We start from the raw sequence: 8,682 nt of genomic DNA, 5'->3' as shown, positions 1-8,682 counted from the left end.
CCCCCCCGTCCTGGCTGTTAGCTGGGACTCAGAAATTCCCCCAGGGCGCTCAACCGTCAGCTATAGCTCCAGCTTTGGAGGGAACGAAGGTGAGTTTGAGCCCCATCTCTGCACTCCACTGTGTGACTTTGGGCAAACCATGTAACCTCTTGAGTCTGTTCCTTTATCTGCAAAATGGGGAAAGGAATGGTTCCTAAAATAATCCAGTGAACAATGAGGCAAATGTTTGATAAGTGGCAGCCGCTCTCCCCTCTGCCCCAGCAAGGAGAAGGGCAGCACAGCCTGCTCTTTTGTTTTTCTTAAAGATTGGCACCTGAGCTAACATCTGTTGCCAATATATTTTTCTTTTCTTTTCTTTGTCCCGGAAGCCCCCCCACTTCATAGTTGTAGGTCCTTCTGGTTGTGCTATGTGGGACGCAGGCTCAGCATGGCCTTATGAGTGGTGCCATGTCCGCTCCCAGGATCCAAACCAGTGAAGCCCTCAGCCACTGAGGCGGAGCTCACGAACTTAACCACTGGGCCATGGGGCTGCGGGCCACCCCTCCCCCACCCTCTCCCCCTCTTACACTTGCATGCATCTCCCTATTCTGCACCTTTTTTCCTCTTTCAAGACAGCCCCCATGGGGAGTGTGAACGCAGGGGGAAGGTCCGCAGTCTGATTTTTCTGGAAGAGATCCACTTTCCCCCTTCCTTGCCTCCTTCTACCCCTTCTCTAACTCTTCACTTCTTTCTCTATCCGGGGAGTTTTATTTGCCAATGTGTGTTAACCACCTGCTCTGTGCGGAGCCCTTGTCTAGGCAGGGACAGGTGGGGAGCGAAGGCTGGGGAGAGCAGGGTCACGCCCACTGTAGAGCGCCCCTCCCTCAGAGGCGCTCCCATCCTATAGGCGTGGAGCTGTTCCCCACGCGTGGGTGCCTAGTGCAGCCGGTTGTTACAAGACTGAAGTATTTACGTTCTGGCTAGCCGGTAGCCCCGCCCTAGCGCCCTCCATGCTGCAGTGCTGGGCCTGCCTTACCCCTGCTCCAGCTCCCCCGCACATTCTGATTGGCCAACGCTGGCCCAGACTTTCAAATATTGCCCCTGGGCAGGTTGGCTGGTCTTTGCAGGAAGGAAGGAAAGGGGATGAAGAGTGCAGCCTGGAGGCTGAGTTGCAAATTCCCAGGGGTGGTTTTCAAATTAGAACCTGGGGTTCTTGCCAGAAGTAGTAAAGGGTCTTACCCGGGTCGGGTCGCCAGAGGCTGGTGCAGGGCTGGCTGAAGTCCCGGTTTCTCTGGAGCACAGGGCACCCAGGAACCCTCTCAGAAAGCAGCCTGCTCCTGATGGCCTCTGAGAATTAGGATCCAGTGCCCGCCCCACTTCCTGGGTAACCCAGGTGTGACTAATGCTTCATTCCTGAGTGCTGGGTTTCTTAATAGAAGCTCACTCTGGCTGACTTAAGGAGGAAGGGAATTTGTTGGAAGGATATTGTGTGGCTCCCAGAATCCAAAGGAAGGCTGGAAACAAGGCTCAGAATAAGACAGGCCCAGGGCAGTGCTCCACCACAGGAGTTCTCTGCTCAGGCCTTTGCAGCTGGAGTGGGGGCTCCCACTGTCTTTTGGCTCTTTCCTTTGCTCTGCTCAAGAGTGAAATTCCAGGAAAGAGTCTGGCCCAAACTGGGTCACATGATTGCACTTTCTCCCAATATGGCCAGGCACCTGACTGACAGCTCTACATGTGGGAAAGAGGCAATTCCTTTTTTTTTCCCCTCCCCAAAGCCCCAGTACATAGTTGTATATTGTAGTCGTAAGTGCTTCTAGTTCTCCTGTGTGCGCCACCACCACAGCATGGCTACTGACAGACAGGTGGTGTGGTTCCCCAACCAGGAACCAAACCCTGGCTGCTGAAGCAATGAAAGCACCAAACTTTAACCACTAGGCCATCAGGACTGGCTCAAGAGGCAGTTCTTGAAAAGGAAAGTAGGGTGTTTTACCAAAAGAAGGAGGAATGGATTCTGGGTGGCAAAAAATGACCCCTCCCATCACCTGCATCCCAGTTCTAGGTCACAGTTCATGACACCCTGTCTTCGATCCCCAGGGGTTAGACCCAGACAGAAGTAGATGCCTATCCTAGTGGTACCAGAAACTTCCTAGAGGCCACCAGGCCAACCCAGTCAGCCTTGCTTGCTCAGGATTTGGGGCTCCTACAGCCTTGTTCCTCCTACCCCCTGGAGATAAACAATGGGACACAAACATGTGAGGGAGCCGTGGGTAAATTTAACCTGAAGTAGACAAGCCTTGAGAATGTAAGAGGTCCTTTTTTCCTTCACTCGTTTATCAAACCAGCAAATCTTAGGTGCCTGCTGTATCCCTGTGCTACTAGGGGTACAGAAGTATCCAAGACAGAGATGGTCTCTACCTTTTCTCGTGGGTTAGTGAATGGCCTATTTAGAGAGTCATGTGACTGTCCACCATTAGTCACCACTGGTGGCTTTGTCATGATATGAGTGAATGTCCTGTTTTTATCATCTTCATCTGTCCTGTCTGGGTCAGAGGATGGGTTTACGGAGTGTCTGTGTGTGTGTGTGTGTGTGTGTGTGTAGGAAGGGGCATGGAGAGCCAGTTGGGCAGGCAGACAGGCCACCTTCCATTGTACATTATCATGGAAGCAGGACTTGGAGGAATAGAGCAGAGGCTGATGAGGGCAGACAGAGGTGAATGTCCTTTTACGAGCCCTGTTCGGGACTCCAGCCTGCTTCTGCTTTGATCCTGGTCCTTGCCTCTGTCTGACTGGTGACATCTAGATACAAGACTAAAAGCTGGATGACAGTGTGACTCAGGAGACACAGCTCACCACCTTAGCCTCCTCGGCCCCACGTGGGGCTCCTGTCCGCAATCTCTACCGTCTTCACGGGAATGAGTCCCTCCCTCCATTCCTGCTCTTTAAAGATCTGATTGAGACTTGCCGTCTGTATGTAGGTCAAATGTTTGTGTTGTTACTTGTATTCATTGTCAGAATAAGAATTTTCCTGGATTATACATTCCTAGAAGGCAGGCGCTGTGCTTCATTCATTCATTTATTCTTTCATTCATTCAATCAACAAGTATTTATTGAGTTCCTACTGTGTGACAGGCTATTTGCTACTGGGCAGAGAGCTGAGAATACAAAGGTGAGCCAAAGCTTTGCAAGGTTCTGCCATCATAGAACCTTATCGTCTAGGAATAGACAAACGTTAACCAAATAACCACACAGATACGTGTGAAATTTCAGTCTATTAGTGACTATGAAGGAAGGGTATGTGTTGCTATGAAACCGTGTGATAGTGGGCATCTGATCTCATCTGAGAATTGGGTGAAACTTCCCTAAACTGATGTTTGAAGAAAAGGTAGGAGTTAACCAGATGGAGGGGGAGTACGGGGTAAAGAGCGTTAGTTGAGACTGAACAGCATGAGTGAGATTCTGAAGCAGGAGGGAGTGTAGTGAACTGGAGAAAGGCACAGGGCCAGTGAGAGGAAATGAGGGTGTGTGAGATGAGCCGAGGGCAGAGGATATAAGGCCTTGGGGGCCCCATCAAGGATTTGGGTCTTCAGCTTAACAGTCACCTTGAGTAGCTCTTAAACCCCAGTCACGCCATGTGCCGGCAGGCGGTTGATAAGCATTTGAGGTGAATGATGCTGACTTCACTTAGAGAAGAGGTGCTTATGGGGACGGGGCGGGACATGGTGCTGCTGTGACTCAGCCTAATTTCACTGCTCCAATGGCACCCCTGTGAAGAGCGCATCTCCAGGAATGGGGACCTATGTCTGTGACTGCACGTTGCAAGATGGTTTGGAAAATTCAGTGTCTATCTTAAAATGCCGCGAGATGAGGAAATGAGATATGATGCTTTTCACTTTTCAGACCTGGATGTTCTCTAGAGAAAATAAAAAGGGGAAATTTCAGGGATGCTTCTGGGCTTTTAAATTTTAGTCTTATACCCTATATTTGCTAGGCTTTAACAATCTAAATGTATGTATTTTTAAACAAAAGAAGAATGTAACTGATCTTGGTTTTGGCCAACATCTCGCTTTTGCCTCCTTCCTGTTTGTCTTCTGTGCACATCAGAAAGCAACAACATGGAAAACAAAACAAATATTTACATACTGTCCATTAACGAGAATGATGTTTCCTAAACAACTGGAGTTTTTAGCTCAAGCTTGTTTAAATCGATTCACTTTTTTATGAAAGTAAATTTATTTGTAAAGGATCCTGTATATCATTACAATAAACGGAAAACTACTAGACTTATTAGAATAAATATATACTGGTTAAAGTAAGTAAGTTCTAACCAAGTATCACCTAAAACCATCCCGCATTCCAGGCAGGCACTGTGGTGACTGAGTTGGATTTTGAAAAACGGGAAGAATTTCAGAAAAACTAATGTGGCGTGATAAAGTTATGCATCTCATTCCGCTTAGATCAGAATCACCAGCATCCTTATTAAAAATGAAGATTCCTGGGCCCCCTCTAAAGAACCACTGAGAAGATGACACGATTCTAGGCAGAGGAAAGAGACACGAGCAAAGGCGTAGCATACGGAAAGTGCAAACTGTGCTCAAGGGCCTGAGTTTTTCAGCCTGGCCAGTACCAGGGTTTGTTTCCGTGAGTGGAGGGATGGATAGGGGGCCAGGGCAGGGGAGTGGGCTAAGGGCTAGTGCTCTGGAAGCACTAGGGCTGGCTGCGTGGTTTCTCACCCTCTGCCCTGCTGACACTGGGGCTGGAGAACTCTCTGCCATGGAGTCTGTCCTGTGCATTGCAGGATGTTAGCAGCATCCCTGGCTTCTATTCACTAGATACCAGCAGCACCTGTCTCCCAAGTTGTAACAACCAAAAATGTCTCCAGACATTGTCAATTGTCCCTTGAGGGACACCATCACCCCCAGTTGAGAACCACCGAGTTGGGGCAATGGTTTAAATTCCTTGTTTGGTTGTTTGTTCTCTTGGCTCCTGCGTTAGAGAGAATTTGGTAAACAGCCCATAATAGTGCTACTCATAGTGTCTTAACCAAATAAACTCTTTCCTACTTTCACTTAAAAGAAACCCAGAGGCAAGCCTTCCGGAACATGTATCATCACATTTCTGTGTTGTTACCAGGGACCCAGAATCTCTTTTCCTCCTTCATACACGTGGTTGTCCCATGGTCCTAAAATGGTTGCCTACCTCCTACATTGCATCTGCCTTCTAGACAGAAAGGAGGAGAAAGTGCCAACTGAGATGGCTCCACCTTTTAAAGAGCTTTCTTATAAGCTCTACCCAGTAATTTCTGCTTATATGTCATTGCCCTGTGTCACATGGCTATCCCTAGCTGCGAGGGAGTCTGGGAAATGTAATCTTTTAGATGGGCACGTTGCCATCCTAGACAAAATGAGGGTTCTGTAGAGAAGGAAAAGGGGAGAACGGCTTTGAGAAGTCAATTGTCAGTCTCTGCCACTGCTTCTAACCTTGGTTTCTAGGTTCAGTGACAAGCTCAGCAGTCTCTTACCAGGAATCTTCCAGAAGGAGCCAGACAAACCTCCTCAGCAGCCACGGAATGTGTCTGTGCAAATTTTCCTAGTGAATTCCTCCAAGAAGGGGCTCCTGATCTCTGTCTGCTGGTAGATTCTTTACACCAGGATCAAGTTTTGAGTCTATCTTCCTGGAAGTGGATTAAGTCAGATCACACATCAAGCAGTTGCCAAACAAGATTTTAGGAGGAATACATCTCTGTTCCCTTCTCGCCCCATATGCCATTCCCCAGGTACCCACACAAGGCCAGCGCAGTAGCTGGTCATCCATATGGCAGGACATACATTAACAGTCTCCTCTCCGTACTTGCTACTCAGCCTGAAATGCCACCCTTAGCCACCATTCCTTTGGTCAGGCAACACTCTCCCCAGGTGCCTCTTAAAATGCCAGTCCCCTCTGCCAGAGACGAAAGATTATGAAGTCTTTACCACCTTAGTGCTGGTCTCAGTTCTCTAGCCGTTTTCCCCCGTTGCAATTCCTGAGCAGCTCTGGGGCCCTGAAACCTGTAAGGGAGAAGGAGGCCGGGGCAGCAGAGAGCGACGGCCTGTTTGTCCCGAAAAGCAGTGGGGTGCCCAGCTGGCTCAGCGCCTTCACTGTGAAGCCGCAGCCACAACTGGGACGTTGGCTGGAGGTATTAATAAACACTGCTGGTAAGTTTGGGTCCAGCAGATGGCAACCCTGTGACCTTCAAGTTGACTTTGCCACCCGTCTCTCCCCACCCACACTTTTCGACCTGCAGACTGAAAGTCTGGCCTTCCTGTAATTTGCTGTGACACTGTCTCAGGGAATAACACTGCTAGTAAGAGATCAACACCAAGGACGGCAGGTGGTGAAACGGAGATTCCCCAGGACCCCTCGAGTCAAAGTGACAGATGACGATGACACTGTCCTGCACCCCTTCCTTGGTGCACAGAACCTTCCCCTGGCCTGGGCTCTCCAGGGAGACCTCGGTGACCTAGGTCAGAGTTACAGACTGGCATACCTCTGCAGTGCCACCCTCAGACCCAGGCAAAAGAGGACCGAGCTCTGTACTCCCCACATTACAGGGACCGGCACTGGCCCTCGTCCTGCTACATCCCTTCCCATGGGGCAAGGAGTCCTTAGGACCCAGGGGACATGCCTACCCACAGCCCTCTGTCCCGTGTTAGACCATGCCTCACATACCCAGGACACCAGGATCATGCCTGTGTGGCCCTGAGCTGGCTTCCAGGAAGCGTAGCCCTCTGCCCCAGATATGTCTTCTCCAGGGTGGACCAGACAACCGGTACGTGCACCCCTAGGCCCGAGGGGTGGCCAAGGGATGGCTGTCTGTGTGGGATGGACCCCTGGCTTGCAGGTGGTGTGTCCACCAACATGACGCAAGGCTGCTGAGACAGAGCTAGGGGAGTGACAAGACGAGGACAGGCTGCAGCCTGAGGGCTGTTTCTCTCTGTACCGCCCTGTGCTAATGCCAAGTTCCGAGCGTCTAAGGATTCTAAATCCAAACCTTGCCTTCCAGGTTGTTATGAAGATGTATTTGTCAAGGTAGGAGAAAAGAACATTTTTTGTTTAACATATTTTATTTTGTTGTTAGTGCTGTTGAGTTGATCCCACTCCTAGCGACCCATGGACAGCAGAGCGGAACCCTGCCCGGTCTTTCTGCGCCATTCTCTCACCTTCGTGTGCTCTAGCAGACAATGCTCTGATGCTGTTCGCAGGGTTTTCATGGCCAGTTTTTTCAGAAGTGGGTGGCCAGGTCCTTCTTCCTAGTCTGCCTTAGTCTGGAAGCTCCACTGAAACCTGTCCACCATGGGTGACGCTGCTGGTATTTGAAATACCAGTGGCATAGCTTTCAGCATCACAGCAACATGCAGCCGCCATAGTATGACAACTGACAGACGAGTGGTGGTTCCCTGACCAGGAAATGAACCCAGGCCGTGGCAGCGAGAGCACCAAATCTTAACCACTACACCACCAGGGCTGGCTAAGGTATTTTATAAGCTTGATTTATAATGTGTAAATATTTAGACTTACGGTATGCGTCCTCTGTTGGTACTCCTGCCCCTGGCCTTGCAAATGTTAGGGGCAAACCTGCTCCACATAGTTTGTTTGATATGCAGAGTGTTTTAAAAATAAGGACATTTCTTGTAGAAATTCTGATTTGGGCTTTTCTTGACAAATTGGAAGATATGGCAACGTGGGATAGAACCAAGGGGCAGCTGCCTGCTTTAGGCAGGTAAGCACTCACTCCTCAGTTTGCCACACTCCCCACCACTCCCCATTGTTCTACATCCAGTGAGCTTCATGTATTTACAGTGCCTGCCTGGGCCCTGGAGGTATTGGAGTGTGGGTCAATGGCCCACCAGCCTGAGGGAGCCATGTCTGTCATGGGTAGGAGGCTGGGACAGAGCCTGGTTGGTGGGAATCCACGGTCAAAGCTCTGGAAGTTCAAATCTCTTCGTGGCTGCCCCTCCAATTTCCCGGTGTGGCGAGAGTCAGTGCTGGCACTCGTCTGAGGCTCAGCCTCCTGCTGCCTCCACCGGCCTGATCAGAAAGGAGAAGTGGAACTGGCCGGGGTCATTAGAAAGTGCAGAATGAAAGAGGAAGAGAAGTCCTTGCCGAGAGATGCGACAGCGCACGTGAGCTCCGCATTTCTAGTTCTCGCCCTGAATGCCATTCAGAAGATGTCCAGCACAGGTCATGTGCCTTCTGCGGGGGTTTCTGGGGGGAAATCACAGAGCTAGAGCAGGGGTGGGGAGAAAAATCTCTGATTGGAAAGAAGCCTGCCCCAGCCTCCCAGGAGAGGCCAGGCCGTGGCAGAGGTGGCTGTAAAGCAAGCAGGGCCTAACGTTCTGCTTCCCAAGACTGAGAAAGAAAAGCCAGTTCTATTCAATGCTTGCAACATCTGAAACGTTGATTGTCTTCTTTGCTCTGGGACAAGGCCACCCAGAGCCTTAGCTACCAGAGACCAGGCGCTGAGGGAAACTGATGAGGGAGCGCCTCCTTGCTGCAGCCCCTCGTCACACAGCCTGGTCTACACTGAGTCCACGCACCGGCCGAGGAGCCCCATTCACCCAGTTCTCTTGGGAGACCAAAGGTGAAATGCTGCGTTCTGCACTGGAAGCGATGCTGACGCTCGGGGAAGGTCTTCTGGGCTGCCTCCAACAGGCTCTGAGCCCAGTT

The 8,682-nt window shown here is 50.4% G+C and overlaps 1 long non-coding RNA gene across 1 annotated transcript in view; it reads left to right on the top strand.

The window, feature by feature from the left end:
* The window catches only part of LOC138920666 (uncharacterized), an 80,811-nt gene continuing 72,129 nt past the window's right edge, over positions 1 to 8,682 (top strand). The window contains exon 1 of the long non-coding RNA XR_011432238.1: positions 1 to 89. This is a non-coding gene — a long non-coding RNA (uncharacterized lncRNA). The remainder of the gene's footprint in view (positions 90 to 8,682) is intronic.

Source organism: Equus caballus, chromosome 24 (genome assembly GCF_041296265.1).
Source record: "Equus caballus isolate H_3958 breed thoroughbred chromosome 24, TB-T2T, whole genome shotgun sequence".
NCBI lineage: Eukaryota > Metazoa > Chordata > Mammalia > Perissodactyla > Equidae > Equus > Equus caballus.
This window is presented reverse-complemented; position numbering and strand designations above follow the sequence as displayed.